Source organism: Protopterus annectens, chromosome 17.part0, assembly GCF_019279795.1.
Source record: "Protopterus annectens isolate FY-2018-M chromosome 17.part0, PAN1.0, whole genome shotgun sequence".
NCBI classification, from domain to species: Eukaryota; Metazoa; Chordata; order Ceratodontiformes; family Protopteridae; genus Protopterus; species Protopterus annectens.
In genome coordinates, this window is record NC_056751.1 from 770,463,189 (window position 1) to 770,485,382 (window position 22,194).

Consider the following 22,194-nt stretch of genomic DNA (forward strand, 5'->3'; position numbering starts at 1 on the left):
ATACTCCTTAAATTACATTAAATAGTCTGATGGATGCACTCATTTTTAAATACCATTAATTAACATGACATTACTCTACCTGCTAAAATAAATATGATATCAAGGTGGTACTTTAGATATTCATTTCAATCAACTTTTGCTGATTTTCTAGCTAAAGATATTTAACAACAAGTAGTCTGTAAAACACAATAATACTATTTTGTACCACTCTGATCAGCTTCAGTGTGGAATTTTTTGAACATGTCATTCCCATAGAATTTTACATTTTATTGAGATATTCATGTCTTCAAAAAAAAAAAAAAAACAAGAAATGTACTGTTGGCAATAAAATGATGAAGATGGTGACATGCATTTTGCAAACTAATTAGACAGGGAGAATATGGCTCTTTAACTGATGTGCTCATATTAAAGAGATATAGTAACTACGGCACTTTCTCAACTTGTAATATCAGGGAACATTGTTTTATTTAGTATTCTGTAAATATATTTAGTGTGTTCTGTCATTGATGGGGATTTAGTTTTGGAACTGTATGACAGAGAAAGATAAATACATAATTAGATGTAAATATATTGCAACTATATTACATCATTAGTGGAAGCAATATATACAGAATGTACCTTGAGGATGGTTTACAGTAGGTTGGTTACATATCTGTTACATTCTATCTCAAAAAACAGATTTTTATTAAAGGAATCCATGATTTTGTTATGATCTCTGTTTTATATTTATGACATGTAGTTGATCCTTATGATATTATAAACCCAATCTGACTTATATAGTAAGAAATTTTCACATTACATTTTTATTATATATAATATATGATAGCTTGATGCAATATCAATGAGATATTATTTCAATCAAAATGAGACAGTTACATTTGAAATATTTTAGTATGTTTTTGAATGATTATATACAAAAATATTTGTTATATTTTATTTATAATCGCTCTTCTTTTTTTTTAGCCACACATACTGTCTAATAAAGTAACAGTATGCAACAACAGATATATTTAGGTAGGGATGAGAAGAGTGTTGTTACTAGATAATTGGACAATTTGAGTGATAGATGTCACTCAAATTAGGAGTTTTTAACTCCAGGGAAGTGTTAGAGAGTGTTTATGTTATTAGTATATGTTGTATGCTATGGAAAAATACCTTGCCTATGCCTAAAATAATTGATACACATACAGATAACAAAGGGATGTTATATTCAGTAGTTATAGAATTTAATAACAACATTCTGACTTTAATAAATATGTATTGGATTCCTGGCATTGGACTAAAACAGTAATCATAGATCATATAGTACAGTTCTCTAAGGGTAATATTATTTTTTTGCTGGGGATTTTAATTGTACCTCAGATATAAAAGATTCTAGTACTAATGGCAAAAGAAAAATTTCAGCAATAGCCAAATTATTGAATGAATTCTCAGATTCATACATGCTGAAGGATAGTAATAATTTTTGCAGATGCTAAATCATTATTTTATACATTCTACTCACATAGATATAATTCATATTCAAGAATAGATGAAGTATTAATTTCTAATAACCTAACTGATTCCTTATTAAACTCAAAGGTGATTTTATGTCCTCTTTTAGACCATAATTCCATAACATTTGATTTTATAATAAATTCCACATTTAATGTTCAAATTAAAAGAATACCCGCGTACATAACTAAACTAAAAGACTTCACTAATTTTATTTCTATAGAAGTACATTTTATTGAACTTAATAATACACAAGGAACCTCTGAGGTATATATCTGGGATGCTCTAAAAGCTTACCTATATGGTAAAATTATTAGTTGTGCCTTTCGGCTTTTCCCGGATAGGGGTCGCCACAGCGGAACTCCGGTCCGCTAATGATTGGCAGTTGATTTTTATGTGCTGAGTTGCCAGCCCTAATGCACAACCTTCAATGAAGGTATGCCCATTCATGCATGTCTCCATGCAGAAGACGCTCTAGCTGAGAGTCGACCCGGTCAGCGTCTTACTGTTAGGCGACAATGCTACCACAGCACCACCACCACGGATTGTATGGTAAAATTATTGATTAGTATAAAAAGAAAAGAATTTCATGGGATAAAGAACTCCAAGATATACAAACAAAACTAGATACTTTAAGACTTGATGTTTCAAGAAATCCAGATAAGAAAGTTAGAATAAATGAAACAAATACTTTGAACAATAAGTATATGGGAATATTAAATCATAAAGTCATGATTAATCTGGAGAAATATAAACTTCTAATTGTTTCTATAAATCCGAGATCTATGAATATTCTAGGTAACAAAACTAAAAGCTTAAATAAGTTTAATCAAATTAATGAAATATATTCTCCAACAAAAAGAAAAATGGTATCTGATTTACCAAATATATTAAGTGAGTTTAGAGAATTTTACTTAAAAATAAATCACTCTAATGCCATGATTAATGGTACAAAAGGTATTCAACCATTTATCAATAATAACATAAAAGACAGACTATCAGAAACACAAATAAAACTAATAGATAAACAAATATATTTTAAAGATATAAAAGATCAAATTACTAACCTTAAGTAAAATAAAGCTCCTGGTAATGATATCATTTCTGAAATATACTGCGTTTTACCTACCAAAGCTTTAACTTTGTTACACACAGTATTCAATATAGCTCAAAATAATAACATTATACCCCCTTCTTCGAAGTATACATTTATTTCTCCCATAATAAAGCCCAATTAAAACCCCACAAAAGTTCTTCATATAGGCCCATTCCATTGTTACAGACTATAAAATGCTTATGCCTATTTATGCTGACAAAATTAAAAATGTTTACCCTCCCTGGTAGACATGGACCAAACATGTTTTATAATCAATAGAACTTCCTTTGATAACATCAAAAGAACAATAACTTTAATCGAATCAGTGAAAATCTTAACTAATAATTTAACTATAGTCAGTTTAGATATCAACTGTGCTTTCAACTCAGTTATTTGGGAATAACTTTTCATTTTATTGAAGGAGTTAAATTTCTTTAATAGCTTTATTAATCTTATCACTCAATTATATACTGGAAGCAAGCCTATATAAAAATTGGTACAAATGTATCCCAGAACATACCTATTGTAAAAGGAACCAGGCAAGGTTGTCCTTTATCTCCTCTTTTGTTCACATTAATTATGGAACCTTGGGCAAACTTAATAAGAGATAATAGTACACAAGGTTATAGATTAAACTTCAATGAAACATCAAACATTCAAATGTTTGCTGATGATGTATTAATTGCCCTTGGTGGTATTAATCCCACCTTACAAGAATTGTTCAAAAACATGGATATATTTAAAAAAAATTCAGGTCTTACTTTTAATAACAAAACTCAAATCCTTCTAATTGCTCAAAAATGTATAATATACAAGATGAATATAAAAATATATACCTCAATCTCAACAAATAACATATTTAGGTATAACTATAACAACTAATATTAAAGACATTTTACACCTAAATTATAGTAAAAGTATAGCAACTATAGAGAGTTTAATAAGTAAATGGAACAAAACTCTATTCACAATGGATGAAAAACTTTCCATTATAAAGATGATATTGCTTCCAAAAATCTTATACATAATACAATCTATATCTATTCCCACTACAAACTCTTTAATTAAAAAAATTAACACACTGATTAAAAATTTTTATGGCATCCAGTAAAACCTATAATTGCATTATCCTGTCATATGTATAGTTGGGAAAATGGAGGGATATCTTTACCAAATCTAGAAATGTATTCAATCTCATCAGTAATTAAAACAATTGTCTATCTTATAGATGGAGAGTATTTAGCAAAATGGAAATAAATTATATTAAATCTATCTCAGAATACTAAAAATAAAGTTAATATTTATCTATCGAAACTAGTAAATAATTCATTTATATGGAATTTAAGAGATTACTTTTTCAATTATTCCACTCAGGTGTTTAAATCTACTTATGTAATTTTAATTCTAAAGGCCTTTAAGAACTATGTATTTACGTTTAGAATCTTTGAGAACTGGTTGTTTCTTATCTTCCCTATTGCCTATACATAAGGGATAATTCTCTCTACAGATTATTCTAAAATGTCACTATTTAAACAAAAACATTTAATGTTTTGGCATCAAATGATAAATAAGAATGAGGCAAAATCTATTAATACTCTTGTAGATGAATATAATCTTAATACTTTACTTTGGTTAGAGTTGCAGTAGTTTATTAAATATATTCTAGATAAACTAGCTCTAATTCTCACAATTGCTAAGAATTCAATACCCAGATTTATTCAATATTTGATTTTATATACCCAAAATAATTTATCAGTTAAAAGTAGTATATCATATATTTATAGAGCAATTAAACAAGATCTAGATGTATATTCAGACAGCTATTGGAATACATTTTCTGTAATCAATAATTTTATTCCCTCAGAAAAATACAAAATTAATTTCCTTCAGTCAACCAGCAAAACCACCTCTTCTCTTAAATGGAGAATCTTCACATGGAGATTTTTACATAAATCTTTTCTCACTCCACAGAAAATAAGTAAGATAACTAAACAAGATATTGTTTGCTGGAGATGTAATGCAAAAACAAACGTTGATTGGAATAATATATTTTAAGAATGTTTATTATTAAAGAAATTTTGGGAAGAAGTTCATATTTTTTTACAGGCAATTTTTACAGACAATTTTGTGCTCATCAAGTCACTTGTATTACTCAACCCACCTGTTCCAGACTATATAAAGAAAAGCAAATATTCCTTGCTCTGGTCTATATTGTCCATTGCCAGGAAAAAAAATTACAAGAATCTATTCCCCCATTTAAAGAATTTAAAGGTCTTCTCTTGGAACTATCTAAGTTAGAAATTCTGACTATTAAATCTAAATCTATGAGGAATACAACTTTATATTACAAATGGGAAAACATACATAAACTATTAGTTAAAGAACTAGATTAATGATTATCGCAGTTATATTCCTTTTTTTTCCTTTTTCCCTTATCTTTTTTTCCTACAAAAATATTAATTTAACTGATCCTGTTTTTTTATTTACACTGAACATCATTGTATATAGTTTTTTTATTATAATTATTATATTAAAGTTTTCTCTTTTAAATATTGCACTTCAAAAATTGTTGTTCAATCTTTTTCAAAATATTTGTTCATTACAATGTTTTCAATAAAGCTGTTAAAAAGATCTTCTTTATAACCAAAACCAGCATATTTAACCATTCTATGACCTTCCTATTTGAAATTGTTAGTAAGCCATTAGTATGTGTTCCACATTTTGTACATTTGTTCCACGTTATGAGGGCTACTGTTCCTCATTTTGGAGATGGAAGGTTGAGAGCTATGGTGCACTTACAGATTTTTTGTATTGTATTATAGCATATAACTCTCCTTTGTGCAGAATCCTTTCTTTGTTTAAGCTACAGTATAAAACGGAATGTATAATATAGTCCACCCAACTGCTTTTGGTCAGTTGCGTTTTATATTTATGTGCTGTAAGGGAGAAGATTTCGAGGATTTTTTTTAATGAAGGAAGTAAAGCGATCCTGGCTATGTGTAAAAATTGTACTAAATTCCCTTTCGAAAGTCACAACCCCTTCGCTCTCAGCCTTACACATGAGCGTGCAAACTATATTACACAGCCAGCAGGAAAACAAGGCAGGCATAACAATGAGAGGCTGGACATCACTTTCTTTGAAAACTACAGGAACCAGCGAACAGGAACAAGGTGAACCAACGCATAAAAAAATGAAAAAAAAAACAGAAGGCAGGGTGAAGTTGAACCCAGCAATTTGAAATCCAAGATTTTTTTTAGTTCGTTATCCCAAACCTCCCACTGCATTCTATCAAAATGGTTGAGTCCAGGGAATAAGAAGATTTACATTTTTGTACTACCCAGCCCCTCACCCCCACTTACAAACTGGAGCTCCGCCTTGTTCCACGCCCTCCTGCGCGGAAGCTGCCCCCAGCCGATGTGCACAAGCTGGCTGTTTCAGCACTAGAGCCGAGGACAGCTCCCATATCTGCTATTACCGGGGAGGCCGGGGCTGCGCTCAGGTGCAGCTTGTACCTGCGGTTTATCAGCGAAGGAGATCCCAAAAGGTAAGGAACTTGTGCAAATGCAAGGAAGGCAGATAGGGTCTTACAGATGAAATCAAAGCACCCAACGAAAACTGTCAGAGAGTCGTGCCAGTTAAGTTGTTAGATATCACCAAAATCAGCTGTTGATTCCAATTGTAACTGAAGGAGCGGTATACACGTTGCTTTATATATATATATATATATATTCCGGTAATTGTTGCTGTAAATGGCTATGTAGTTCAAACTATAAAGTCTGACAATTTCCTGAGCAGCTGTTAAGCAAATAACCGTTGATTGTTGGGTGAAGAGAGAGAGTTCGCACGCCAGGTGTGGCATTTCATGTCATTCTGTCCTCATCGTCAACAAGAGCATCCGTTTAAAGTGGCTGGGAAAAACTTACATTATGGGAACAGTGAGGGAAGACAGGGATGATGGGTGTATAGCAGAGCTACAATTTTAGAGAAGGTGTTTTTCTTTCGCCTTGAAGGCGTGGTAAGCTGGTATGTCACAGGAGGCTTTGATTTAATTGTGCATGTTGACTGTGTTCATGACACTGGAATAAAGTTTGAACGTTTTCTGTGTTTGTGCAGTAAGAAGTGTTCAGATATCTAATTTCATTTTTAACCTCCTGCTGACGTTTCTACTTTGTCACAAAGCCTGTGTTTTTGTGATGAATTGTGAAACAGCTGCTGTGTGTACTTTGAGACAGCAAGCCTTGCAGTATCAACAGGAACTCTTCCATCTCACAAGTTGTTTTGCCACCAGCAGGTGCTATTTAAAAGGACTTTTCATGCAAATATGCATTATTTGTCTGCATGTATCTGCTAAAGTAGTCGAGACGTGCCTTAGAATTTACCAGCTGATTTGTATTTCTCATCACTCATATGACAATCCTTAGGGCGAGGTGGTGAGGAGACGTTTCCTCTGAGCAGTCATTCATGTAACATGAAGGGATTTTCTACTGGGGATACTTTCACGTGTCTAGAGAAGCATTTGAGGAAACTGTGAGGATATCTATAAACAGAAACAGTCATTAAGTGCAGAAAGAGTGCGTGTGGACGTGCGCACAGTCGTGTGCTCGAAAGAGGTGCAGATATGTGGATACATTATATCCAAGACCAATGCTTTAGCGTTATTAAAATAGTAATACTAATGATGACCATAATAATAATACAACGTTCATTTCTCCGTGTTTTCAGTTAGATCTCTGTGTCATAGGTTTGGTGTCTAACTACTGAGAACTGCGTTCATTCAAATGTATATTTCATTATACAAAAGGAATTAAATTAGTATGCAACTACAGAAAACTGTATAAAGTAAACCAGCAATAATATATATATATATATATATATATATATATATATATATATATATATGCAGTTTACTTTCACAGTGACCTGTTAAAATGAACAATTAAAATGTATTAAGTTTGTTTGTAGCAGTGATTGTTACTTTAAAAAACAGGAGACTTAAACTGGCCAGGCCTGTTTAATTTCACTATGCTGTGTGCTAAAGTATTGTGAATAGGTTTTCAAACACAATCATATAATTTCATTTAAATACTTGTCTGTGGAAAGGGGTGAGACTTTCTGAGGTTTATCTCTTTCAGTTTCTGCAAGAGTCTTAGTGGGTGATGTGTGACTGTTGTTGACTTTTTAATGGTGCAGAGCAGTGATTGTTTTATTTGTGTTCTCTGAACTCTTGCAACAGTAATGTATTGGACAACTCCACTGGTAACATAAAGGTAGACAATTATAATCTTATTCCAAAAATCATTTGTGTCTTTGTCAACCACTTATACGTTATTATTAATGCTCAAATTACATAACAAATGCTTGACAAATAAGTAGAAGCTGACAATAATTGTGTAAACATGGCTGACAAGGGGTCAGCCTTAGAAGAAATACATGAAAGGTCTCTGCATTAGGATGGTTTTCCCTAAGATGAAGTGAGGAAGACAATATTCTGGATGCTATAAATACCACAGGCTGAGACATATTCTATGTGAAATGGCAGCAGAAAATGCCAACAGAGTAGTGGTGTGTTTTTTCAGCTGGTTCATTAATACCTCTAATAATGCATTCATTCTTGCAGGCAACATAGAGGAAACTGAATGGCATGTTAATTAATAATGTACAATGAAGGATTACCAAAACGAATAGAACTACTGGTGATATAAGGTGTGGAGAAAGGTTCAGGATAGCACTGTTAAAGTACCTGCATTATAGTAAAGACGTGCAGGAGCTGAGTATGAAAGGAATACATTGCAGCTTTAACAGAAAGCAAGCAGTTTGGAAAAGAAGACATAGATTCAATAAGTCAGGGACCAGCATGTTAAATGACAGGAGTGAGGAATTTTTTTACAAATATCAGGAAATAATTCTTAAAAGAAAAAGTAGTTGAGCTGTAGAATGAGTTACTCGAGGAATGATTGATGTGTACAGATCCACAGAGAAGTTCAAATGTACAGGATGTAATATTGTGACAAATTTAATAAAAAATGTTCTCTTTCTAAAAGCATTTTTGTGTTGTTTTATGTATGTCCTGCTTTACAATTCACCATGAAGTATATATAACTGTACAACCACTTTCCATAAATAATAATAAGAAATCACATACTTTTATTATTTCATTATGACTATCACCATCTATTATGAAACAAATCTCTGTCTACATATGGTCAGAAAAAGGCAGACAGTTTTCAAGTTAAATTATATTGACAGGCAGGGAAAATATCAGATAAGAGAAACAAATAAACCGGAAGAATATATTTCTAAAAACAGTGCACACTGTATTATAAATACAGGCAAGCAAATTACATTTTTATTCCATGACATGCAAAATGGAAAAGGAGTGAAGCAGGCAATTACTTTTATAAACAAATATTAATTGCAGCACCATTACAACATTTAGAAAATCATTATAAGAGACAGGTCAGGAAACAGTGCTTTAACAGAATGAGAACTGTACCGCCTATCTTTTTAATTAACAAAAAATGAACAAACAAAGTCTTTTGATAAAAAATAAAAATATAGAATCTGAAGTCAGTTAAGGATTATATTGACCAGTATGCCTTTTATTTCCCTGTATATAAGTAGACAAATGTTAATAATTAAACATTTATTATCAAATCTTTTTTGCTTAACATTTAGAATTGCCTTACAGCTGTCTTGTACAGTTACTGATTTTACATGCTTTGAAAAATACCATTTCTCTGAAAGCCCACTCTGTGAACTGTTATTTTGTAAACATTACTACCTTGCCACATGTAACAGAATTAATTCCCTCAGTATTGTTAGATTTTAATATTCCTGTACTTAGAATAAGGTGAAGGCTAGATAGAAAGGGATAAACAAAATATCTTACAGCTAGCTAGACAGGTAGATATAGTTAAATAGAAACACTTTATCAAAATATTTCATTAAATTACATACAAATACACAACTAACACCATCAGAGTAAAGGTAATCAGATATAATGCTGTACTTCTGATAGGCATATACAAAGCAGTAACAAATATATATATATAGGCAGTCGTGGATGAAATGTTTTTAGTATGTCTGGCAATATATGGAAATCAACATCACTGAATACAGTGATGTTGAAAACAAAGTAAATAACACTGAAACAGGAAACACTGATCAAAATATATTCAAAATGTATTTGTACAGGGGCAACAAGTCTTCTCTACATAATCATACCCCCATGTTAATTTAATCATGGGGATACAACAGTGGAGGTAAGGGAAGACCTACACTGTCAACCGCACAATGGCTCAGTAAAACATAACAATTGTATATAATGTGCAGTGCCATACTTCTCACCTCATGGTCACATAATATATCTGACAGAACACGTCAGTACTATAAATAATTGTGCAAGAAATTTTCACATTACATATAAGCAACATTTTAATGAAGCCATGCAGATGCATCCTGAAAATGAGTGTTTGTGGCTATTTTACTTCTAATTTCCAATATTGTTTAATCAAAATGTCTACTGATGAATAATCTCGCTTCAGTAAATTGTCTGACACTCTACAGATACCTGTCCCTGGGAAGAACAGTGAGATGGACGCAGTGCCTAAATATGTAACAGTAATAGCACCTTTAAAATGAAAGGTGCAGTCTGGGAGCAAAGAGTTTTAAACGAATTTAAGTGAAGTAGATACCCTGCTTGGAGTTGGAGGATGAGGCGAATATTATTTAGCTCCGAGGCGGACAAGTGTCGATACTCTCATCATTGTCTTGTACGCTGCTTCGCTGTTTTTGTTTTCCTTGCATTATCCCAGCCTGAGTGTGCAGCTGGTCATGCTATGATCACTGCTCTACCCCAATAAACAACAAAATAAATAAATAAAAGTTATGCTAAGATGCCTTTGAGTTACCAGGCCTGTCGGTTATGCTTGCAGCATTAATAATTACAAACGTATTTCCCTTACCTGCTACACTTTTGTTTAATAAATGTCTTACTTTTCTTCTTATTGCTAATTTTCCCAACAGAAACTAACTACTAGGTACCTAGAAAAGTTGTTCTGACTATGAACTCTCTTTTCTATAAATCAGTACCACCTGAAATTATCACGTATCAATTCTCCTACAATGCTCAGTCTATACCCACTTTTTATATACTTCTTTCCTGGAATATACAGTTTTCAAAACATTCCTCTTTTCTAGATGGGATCTACTACAAACTCTTATGCACCATTAGCTCGTGACACACTTTCGTGCTGCCATTCACTCGTGTTGACAGGTGCCCCTAACTCCCACTAGCTCATGACACACTTCCTGCTGCCATTCACTCGTGTTGACAGGTGCCCCTAACTCCCACTAGCTCATGACACACCTCCCTGCTGCCATTCACTCATGTTGACAGGTGCCCCTAACTCCCACTAGCTCATGACACACCTCCCTGCTGCCATTCACTCATGTTGACAGGTGCCCCTAACTCCCACTAGCTCGTGACACACTTCCTGCTGCCCTTCACTCATGTTGACAGGTGCCCCTAACTCCCACTCAACTGATTCTCATAAAGTGGAGAAAAGCTAGCTACCTCTCAGGACCCTGACCCTAACCCTAACCCTAGCTACCTCTCAGGACCCTGACCCTAACCCTAACCCTAGCTACCTCTCAGGACCCTGACCCTAACCCTAAAAACTCTCACCCAGTCCCTAAACCTAAAATCTCAAACAGTCTGTAAATCTAAAATCTCCCTCACTATCTCTAACCCTCTGATCCCCTCTTCTTGCACAGTAAAGCAAAAATCCTCCTCCTCCTAAACCTAATCCTCTTACCCACTCCACTGCCTTCCTTCAGCTGAAATCCCCTCCTCTACCTAACCCTAATGTTCTGCGCCCCCTGATTACTCCCTAAGTTCACCTCCCCTCCTAAACCCTAACCTTCCCCTCCATTCCCTAAACATAAACTCCCCCTCCTGTTCCCCTTCCCCACTTATTGTTTCATAGTGACCACTTGATTGCATCTCACCATTGTGACCGCTGTGTCTCTGACCTCATATCTGAGTTTGAACACTAGTTTGGACAGTTGGTGGGTTGGACTTACAGCCCTTTGAATCCCTGGCTGTGAGTCAGCGGAACTCATGCAGCTGCAGCTTCAATAGCCTTATATTCTCTACCAGGAATTTACTACAAGAGCTTGTATGCCATTAGCTCATGACACACTTCTCTGCTGCCACTCGTTCATGCAGGTATGTGCCCTAACTCCCACTGACTTGATTCCTATAATGTTAGCAAAGGCTAACTATCCCTCCCAGAACCCTGACCCTAAAAACTCAAACCATTTCCTAAACCTAAACTCCCAATCATCATATAAAGCTAAACCCCCTTCCTCTGCCTAAACCTAACCCTTTGATCCACTCTGCAGACCCCCAGATAAAATCTACTTCATCTCCCTAACCCTGACATTTTGCTACCTTCTAATTACTCCCAAAACCTAAAATCCCCTTCCTAACTCTAATCTTCTGATTACACCCTAACCCTAAAATCCCCCTCCCCTCCAAGACCCTAAAGTCCTCCTTCCCATTTTTCTTCTCCAATGACCTCTTCTAGGACGAGCAGTTGATTGCATTTGACCATTGCAGTAGCTGTGTCTCTGAACAAATGTTTCAGTTTGAGCACCTCTTCTGACAGTTGGGTGGTCAGGCTTACGGCCGTTTGAGTTTCTGGCTGCGAGTTACTGACATTTGAGCATCCGGGGCTTGATCAGCTCTTGCATTCCCTTTCGAGTTATAGCACCATTCTCTATTTTTTTCTTTGACATACACATAATATACTAGTATATTCTTACATTCTGTGAGTTCATTTGCATCCTGTACCTCATTTTAGCTCCCTACCTCTTGACTGCTTGTCTCATACAGCCCTGCAAAGATGAAGGCCACAGGGATGTACTCATACATTTTTATGAAGCATTGTGCAATCTTACTCAGAAAGTAACGACCTGCAGATTTTGCACCGAAGTAGCTGTTTGTATGCCTGCCATTATTTACTCAATCCTAGTCCTTCCTGCACTGGTTATTTGAAATGTTTTCTTTTGGTGCCCTTTCGCTCCTATTAGAGTATCACACTCCCAAAGGTTTACTGCTCATTTGTACGTTTATGTGTAAAGTAAATTCTCTTGCAAATTTTGCACTAAATATGTGCTGACAGACATTCTGCAGTCCTGTAACTCTGTCATGTATCATCTGCTCTTTCACCTCCAGAGTTACAAAAAATGTAGATCTTTGTTACCTTCACAGATAAGTGTACTTACCTCTGGAGTCCCAGTGGCATTGTAAATGAACAGAGGATGAGGGAGCAAATTGCCCTGGTGCAGATTTGTGTAACTTACTCCTTAGATAAAACAATTATGTCTTCTTATTTCACAGTTCTTTGTATTTTAGCTCTGTAATGCTCTCCTAACAGCTTCATGACACCATGTTTACAAACCAGTATGCTCTTTCAAGTTTTCAAACTTCTGAGTTACTCTGCACTTAGTTCTGCACCTTTTATATTCAGACATTGAACCTTTGCTGAAAAATGACTATATTATTTCATTTTTCCAGTATTGTGTGACTGATCTACTGTCCCCTGAAGTTTTTCACTGAACAATCCCTTCTTTGATGGAGGGAATTGAAGCCATTATTAATGTTTGGTGAAGCAGAGAACAGGATATCTCACAATGCCATAATTAGGCATATGATGAGCACGTTCCTTTACCCACATGTGCTGTTTCCCACGTAAGAAAACAATGAGGTTGAGCTTGCTAATACCAAACTTTAATGCATATGAGTGTTGACATGTGTACTCACATCCTTAGGAGGTCTACTGGTGTTGCTGGAAGCTATGTTTCTGACTTCCAACAGGTAGCCAGACCCTCCTTCCTCTCATTGCAGATACACTAGCCATCAACCACTCAAAAAGAAAATCCCACACAACACTTCTGTACTTAGCTTGTTAGTTAATTTCAGATCACGGACATCACAGAGCAGGTCCTACTGCTAGAATACCTGGCTTGTAAGATCTATGTGAATTTATTTGATTTCCATATTTTTGACATGACTTGATATAGCCTATTTATCAAGGTGTTCCTCTCATAGGTTCATAGCTTCATAGGTGTGTACTAGGCTAATGGCCCTGGAGCCTTCACAAGCCTAGCCCATAGAATTACCCTGGCATCATGCCACCTGACCTTAGTTCCTAGTGCCTCTATCAAGTGATCCCCGGGGTGAATTTTCTATTTCCCATCTAGTCATCAAGATTTTTCTTGAAGAGGGCCAGTGAGGTGCTCTGCTTGACATGCATGGGAAGTCTATTCCATAGCATGGTCAGTCTCTGGGTTATGAACCTGTCCCTCAAGCATGTTTTGTTGATTGTGGTAATGAGGTTGTGGTCTCTGGAGCATGTGGTGGGGAGGGATTGGGATTTCTTTAGATGTAACATTTCTAACAGAGCTGGGTCAGACATGGCTTTGTAAGTCAAGCAGAGATTGCCTCTAAGTAGGTGATATGAGACAGAGAATAGTTGGAGTTTTTTGAGTCTGTCCATGTAGGACAAGTGTTTAAGGCCTAGGATCCTCTTTGTGAGGTACTTTTGTGGCCTCTCCAGTTGTTGTAGGTGTCTAGTGAGGTACATGCCAAAAGGGGCATTGTACTCGATGATTGGCCTAATGATGGAAGAGTAGAGGGAGACAATGACCTCTTTCTTCCTGGATGTAAAACCCTTAGTAATGAGATGTGCCACACAGAAGGACTTTCTGACCACAGTGGCAATGTGGTGGTCAAAAGAAAGGTTGCTGTCAACCTGTGTACCCAGATCTCTTAAGACTCTCGATAAATCTGTCTACTGTCTGATATAATGCCTTCATCTGAGGATTTTGTTTTGAATTAAATACCTTATTCCTCCAGCAGTCTTTGGTGGATGTGTTAGTCTCTTCATGGCTGCATTACTGCATGGACCTTTACCCAGAGCTAGACTCAGATCCTGACTGTTTGCAGCCCTTCTACTTACTTGGTTTTCTTTTTACCATCATATTAATCCAGCACTGCAGAGTGAACTGATTAACAGTTCAGTTAAATATCACTAATAAGGTTCTGGTCTGTCTTACCCTGCACATTGTAGATCCTTCTAACTTGGTTAACTTTTAACCTGGTACCAGCATGCTCTTGCCCTGTGTTCTGCGGTCTTTAGGCTACTGGATGTTCCAATGAACCACATAGATTCACCTGGAAAGAGCTTTCCAGGGGCTTTATCTTTGATGCCTCCTACTTAAAGGGTTGAAGTTGACCCTGACCCTCACTGACTTCAACATAACCTCTCTTTTTTACCTGGAATTTGGTGACTAGGGTTTAATCAGAGCTTCAATCCTATATTGTTTTTATATATTAGCTTCTTCTTGTCTTTTAGCTTACATTTCAATGTTAAGGTTGTTTTTATTTCTAACAGTGCCTAGTTGGTAGTTACGTAACTCATTATGTTTGAGTGATGTCCAGGGTGCATCTGCAGGTAACTCCTACTGACACCTCAAGTGTCAAATATTGCTACTTCATATTTGTGTCAATAATTCCAAAACCATGCTATGTACAAGGTTTTAAAACATTTCTTTTTAAAGCGAAAAATGGAAGGACCACAATGGCAAATGATTATTAAGCTTTCTTCCACTTTATTAAATCGTGGACTTCTTCAGAAAAACCAGGATGCCTCCCTACATCCTGGTTTTATATACAAAAACAGGAAGTGATGTAAAAGTGATATCTTTCATACATGTACATAAAAATTAATTCACTTATAAAACATTTTAACAACATAATATCATTGCAAATAATTTTATTCTGTTACTCTTTGTCTTTGATTTCCTGAAACCCGACTAAACTACACAACTACCTCTATTATATGTCATGTTGATGGAATACCACACTCATATTTGTTTACATTTAGGGGTGTTACCCTTCATGGATTATCTAGGGGTCAGTTTACATTTTGGATCACAGCAGGGGCTTTGGTGAGATCAATTTTCTTGTCATGACATAAGGAAGTTTAATTGACAGACTTTGTTCTGTCAAATATTGGGTCTTAATAGACAGTGACCCATTGCATTTTTAAATGACGTGACATCCAGTCTCGGTTTTCATCAGTACCCAATAGACATTTTAGTGGGATTGCAGCATGAAAAACATAATTACAACATGACATATAATAGAGGTAGTTGTGTAGTTTAGTCGGGTTTCAGGAAATCAAAGACAAAGAGTAACAGAATAAAATTCACTGCAAAAAAACAAATAATAATAACAAAAAAAATAAGATAAAAAAACAAAATACATAAAAATGGATTTTAATTAAGTCTTTTTTTAAAGCACTACTAAATTTGATGAACAAATATATGTTGTAACAATGATATTATGTTGTTAAAATGTTTTATAAGTGAATTAATTTTTATGTACATGTATGAAAGATATCACTTTTACATCACTTCCTGTTTTTGTATATAAAACCAGGATGTAGGGAGGCATCCTGGTTTTTCTGAAGAAGTCCACGATTTAATAAAGTGGAAGAAAGCTTAATAATCATTTGCCATTGTGGTCCTTCCATTTTTCGCTTCAGTCATCTTTTCAGTTCGTTTAGTTCAGTTCGGGTTGCCGAATTCAAACTTGTTATTTCTTTTTAAAGCTTACAGGATGGCAAGCTCAACTGTATTAATATTTGACCTCTGTCTAGGTCAGGTAAAGAGATACTAACTGATGTTTTATGATATTAATTTATATAGATATCATTTTCACATTTTTCTAAATATCTCAACAATGAAGTAACATAGACAGAATCCCTTAGTCTCTTATGAAAGCTCTCAGCTAAATGAATAAAGTGCTGCTGGCAGTATGTGTGTAACTTGCGTGGTTGCTGAGATATTTTTAAGTTGTCTACAAAATTTTACAAATGTGATAGTTATTATGTTTACTGTGACTTATAAAATTCAGTTTAAGACCTAGAAACTAAAGAATACTACCACTATGAAAATTGTTTGTTTTGAAGGGTTTGCCTTTTATACTTGTTTCATAACCCTGGGGTTCCAGAGATATGACCATTTGTTTGAAATCTGAGGACATAATTTGATTCTATCAAAAAGGCTTAGGCTTCGCCCATTGGAAGTTACAGTGCAAACTTCCTCAGCTCCATTGGAGTGAATGAGTTAAATAAATATGAATTTGATTCTGTCCTTGGTCTGGCATAGCCTGTATCAGTGGCTCTGTTTATTGTGAATGAAGTTGTTGGGAACTCACTCATATAGATCTGGCTATTTGGCTAACTAATTGGTCTTCTCTGTTCCCACAGTTATGAGACCCATGCCCAGGACTGCCCATGATTAGCTGTGTTAGACAAAGTTCCTACAAGCCATCAACAATGAAAAGGGAAAGGAGCTTGGTCAATATGGCCGAGTAAAAGTAGCACTTCAAAGCAACTCTGTAACTTCACTTTATACTCTGACAGTTTTTTCCAGTTCAGAACCATTTCTACTGAATAAATTCCATGTAGATCTTACCAATAAGGAAATATGGTTACTAATAATTTAAAACTGACAATTTCTTTGTAAGAATTCATTCTCAAAACTTTAACAGAAAGGAGACTATGATACAAGAAGAAATGCTTTAAAACCAACACACAAGAGGCTCTTTTAATGAAAAAGAAATTCAGTCTGTTGTGGCCAGCATGCAGAATATTTCTGTCAAGATGGACAAAGTAAACTAGACTCAAAAATGGGCACTTCTAAAGTAGACGGTTGGATATTAATAAAGCAAGGGAGCACACCAATCAGCAGTAGAGAAGAAGCCTTAATTGATTTTGAAGGTAGAGTGCTTATGGGTGAGGCTTAAATTGAAATTTTATTGAAACAAAAGGACTGGTTACTGACAATTTTGATTATATGGAAAAAAATGACTAGAAGAACCAATACCAGAGTGTATGGGATACTAGAAAATTATGAAGATTATATCACAATAAGCTTTTTAACATCTTGACTACATAAGAACTTAAGCTTATCTGAAGCCTTGTCCTTTGGCATGGAGAGGGCACACACATTCTTGGTATCTCCTTCTGTGAATAAAAAATGTCTTTATACTCCATAATTATGAATTTCATATCTAATTTGGAGATAATTTGCAGATATGTTTAATATTAAAAAATGTGTGCTGCAAATGCCACCTCAGGATTGGAAAAACACTGTTAGATTTGACATGACTGCTCTTTCAAAGTAGTAAGTAAAAGGCCAACTCGTTTACTTAAAAAAATAACTTAAAAAGAATGGCATCAAATCCAATCTATTTTTCCCAGCAAGACCTAAAATGTGTCTACCTGAAGAATATTGCAAGATGCAACAATTAACATGCAGAATAACAAAACTGTAAACCTTACTGAGGATGTGGACTAGATCTCTACTTCCCTTAAAAGACAAGTAGGGAAAAATGACTGTAAAACAAGTATGATACCCATGAAGTTAAATGACAAATGACTTTGCCTTTATTTTCCTTCCCAAAGCATACTGTCCTTTTAAAATGCCAGTACTGATCAGTAAATATGATCAATATGTATAAGAAGGACTATATGACAAATGCAAATACTTTAACAATTAACTATGTTATCCGAACATAATAAGCAAACTTGTATTATAGATATAATACATTAAAAGTAATGAAAAAGAACAACTTATACTGTATGGAATCAATTATTAACTCAGTTAATTAAATTAATTTTATCATAATACTGATGGTTTTTACTTCTAATTGTTTTCCATTTATATTCTTAATATACATAACTAGATTAAATGAGAATAAATAAAATGAAAACATATCAGACATTAAATAATTTAAATCGGTTTAAGTGATAAGTAATTCATTTCTCTCAGTAGCACTTCATAAATTGCTTTCAGTGGGATATTTTGAATTTATTTAGGCAGGCTTTCATAGCAAATAGAAAAAAAGAAGAGGAGGAATCCTGAAAGTTCTGACATGCTTGGTAGTTTATTTACTGTCTTTGAACATTGATAATGTGAAGTGTTACTGAAATATTCAGTGGTGAAAGCTGTTTATTTTATAGATAGTATTAATTGTTAAAATATATTATTTTTTAGATCTCTCCTCCTTCAGTTATGATTAATGTATCTTTACTTAAAAAATTCACAACCATCTAACACTTTCTTATGACTAGCAAGCAAAGACTTAATGAAAAATTAACTCAATTTGCCACCCTTAGCCCCACTAGTGTTTTCCTTTTTTTCTAATGGAACTTTTCAAAACATGATAAAGAAGTAGGGTAAGTAACCCGACATTATCTCTCATGATGCACAAATGTAAAGAAAACTAGGAAGCAATTAGATGCTTTAGATAGTGTTTTTCCTACCCTTGCATTTTATGATATTTTTAAATATAAAGTCTGTTAATTAATGTATGAGTGGGGAAAGCTTTAAGAATGAAAATTAAAGAGCATAGAGAAAGGTAATAATTCATATATCATGGATGCAAACAGCCCTGGAAAATTTCACAGTAAAGATATTATGATAATTGTTTGTAAACAAAGGTATGTTGAACTCAAGAATACACTGAAATGTTATATAAATATCTGAAATCTTTTTTTTTTTTTTTTTTGAGTTTTGCAGATTTATATAAGATGACTTTGGATAATCTGAGTTTCAATAAATTGAGTATAGTTTTGGGTAAAATGACATACACCCATATTTATCTAGGTAGATATTTACCTGTATTTAATTACCCATTCCCTGGAACACAGCCTCCATTCATGTGAAACAGAGCTATCCCCTAAGCCTATTCAAACACAGTTTGGACAAATGGATAAAAAAACACGCATTCACCCCTGGTTTGTCACATGTGGCCCTTATGGACAGGGGCAGTTTGTAAATGCACTAAGGCACAAGCATATAACAAAGCCATTCTAGCCCATGGGCATTGATAACTAGAAAAATTGAGGCATGAATGGCTAGGCTTAAAATGGCTCTAGGGCTATTATTCTAGTAACCTCCTATGATCCTATGAAATAATATTTTCTATCATTATAAATTATTTTAATTTTTCAGAAGGTATTTTCAAAAGATGGAACATAGTCACCACCTTAGACAGAGACTAAGAGTATGAGTTTTAAGGTACAACATAAACTGAAAGGAAAACAATTTGTCAGTTGTTTTATAGTTGTTTATAATATCTGTTCTGTTATAATAACTACAATTGAAATTAACAGAATATTTTGATGCTATGTCAAAGTTACTAAAACTCTATTTGGCTGTTTGTATTAATTATATAGACAATATTTTGAAATATAGTGATCATCGATTAATCTGACAATTGTCAGTGATATGTTTATAATAGTTTAGGTAGCTAAATATCAACATGAGCAAAAGATAACATGCAGTTACACTGTTACATATTTTACTTCTCCTTCCCCGTCCCTCTTTCCCCATGTTTCATTCTACCATCTTGTTCCGATATTTGTGAATAGAGAAAATCTAGTAAAGATGAAAGGCAATAAAAGAGGTAAAAAGCAGAATACAGTTGAATTACAGTAACAGATTTGTGGTTTGTCTTGAGTAGGATGAAAAGAGAAATTAGGAATGAAGATAAAGGTAGTTCTAACTCTACGTGGTTGTTCCATAATGTTTGTTTGTGTGGTCGGATGCCTGTTCTATAGAATTTATGTTAATGGCATATTAATACGAGTTGGGAAATGACAATGTTATGATGTATTACATGCATTAATAAAGTGAAAAGGTATTATTTCACAAAACAAAAATGTAATGATGCAATGTCAGTCGATATATTGTACTCCACATTTTGTTATATTAAAACAACTCGATACATTTCTTCTTGGTGATGACCTAGTCATATGACTTTACATATATATAGTACTATGATTATAGCTGTTATATAAAGCTAATGTTCATAATTTAAGCAGAATCATAAGGGAATAACATGAAAAACAACATGTCAACTTTCATGATATACTGTAGCTGTTGTATTTAAGGCGAGATGATGGTTTATAGAAATTTGGTTATAAATAGATACGTTTCCAGTTTTAGACAAAAGTCATATAATTATTCACTCTGTAGCATATTTTCAGTGATTCATATTAGGTTAGTTAAGACTTTAATAAAGTGAGGAATTTTGCCTCAGTTTGTAGCTGATCTATGAATAGCAGTATATTTGTAAAGCGATTAGAATGGAATTTAAGTTTAGATTTGCATTCTGTTAAAATTGTTGATAGAATTATTTTACTGTTTTTGAGAAAGAAAATGTCAAAGTAAAAATGACAAACAAATAGTAAGTGAAATTGAATTTATAATGATTGTAAGTAGATTAATAAATAACAAAACAAGTAAGCAATAATAAGTTAAAAAATCTCAACACAAACTATGAATATATTTAAAGCAATTTCAGTTAATGTTACTGGCTTAAAGAGTGACAATAAAAGAAGGTCATTAGTGAAATACTTAAATAGAAGTAGCCTAATTTTTACAAGAGAATAATTTGACTGGGAAAGAAATTCAGTTATTGAACAGTGGTTAGGAACTTAGTGGTTCGTCCTCTTTGGAAAGAAGCAAAGAGGCAGAGCTATACTGTGGAGGAAATCTCTGGTGTCTCCCAAAATAATTGCCAAAATGAATGATCCTAAAGGGTTGTATTCTATAGTTAATGCTGAACTCAGTAAGAGGGTTTATACCTTAGCTAATTCATACTGAATACCAGGTATGGGTGTGAAAATTGCAAGGGAACATCCAGAAATTTTACAGAGTCACTTCAAATGGAAGTTTTATGTATGCTGAATATTTTAACTGTATTATAAGTATTATAAGTAAATGAGATACAAGTGGTATTAGAAACTCTAAATAGCTGTTTCAGTAAAATGTTAAATATGTGGACTAAATATAATATCAAAGATAAAACTATAAAAACTGACAGTAAATCACTTTTTTCACTCATTATTCATATGCCTTTGGGACCAATCATGTACTGACAGAATGTATATTTTCTTGGGCACAATAAATAAGATTAACAACATTAACACTAACCCCTGCCCTTTATGAGACAGTAATGTAATATGCATAGAATTACTAATGGATTCAAGGAATTATTACCTTATGTACATAATACCCACTGATATTACTAAGTTAGAGGACTTTAAAAAATAACTGGTGAACAAATGGAATAATTTATGCATTATAATAATAGCAGGTCTGTTAATAAGAACATACTACAAGATTAGTAAATTAATGGTTAGGTTGTGTCACAGGAATATATTTAAAATGTGAGTGGCCAAAACACCAAATGGCAAAAGGTTGACCACAAAAGGCTAGAACTCAAAATCTAGAAAAACTCTGTAAAGGTTAGCAGGCCCCCCTCCACCCTACACCCTGTACTGATTATATATGCAAACTCCAAGATCACACTGCAGTATGGAAAGGAAAAATAGCCCACAATGTACAATGAATTTGTCAGCTTACTGTTTTTTACTTTCATGATTGATCACTTGCTCTTGGGAGTTTCATCCATTTGGCATTTCAAATGCACCCTGATGTCAAAATTAAAGAATGG

The 22,194-nt window shown here is 34.0% G+C and overlaps 1 protein-coding gene across 1 annotated transcript in view; it reads left to right on the forward strand.

Moving 5' to 3' along the window:
* The first annotated feature begins 5,981 nt into the window (after positions 1-5,981).
* The window catches only part of LOC122791315 (synaptotagmin-1-like), a 1,919,109-nt gene continuing 1,902,896 nt past the window's right edge, over positions 5,982-22,194 (forward strand). The window contains exon 1 of the mRNA XM_044059019.1: positions 5,982-6,135. The gene's annotated coding sequence lies outside the window, so the exon portion shown is untranslated. The remainder of the gene's footprint in view (positions 6,136-22,194) is intronic.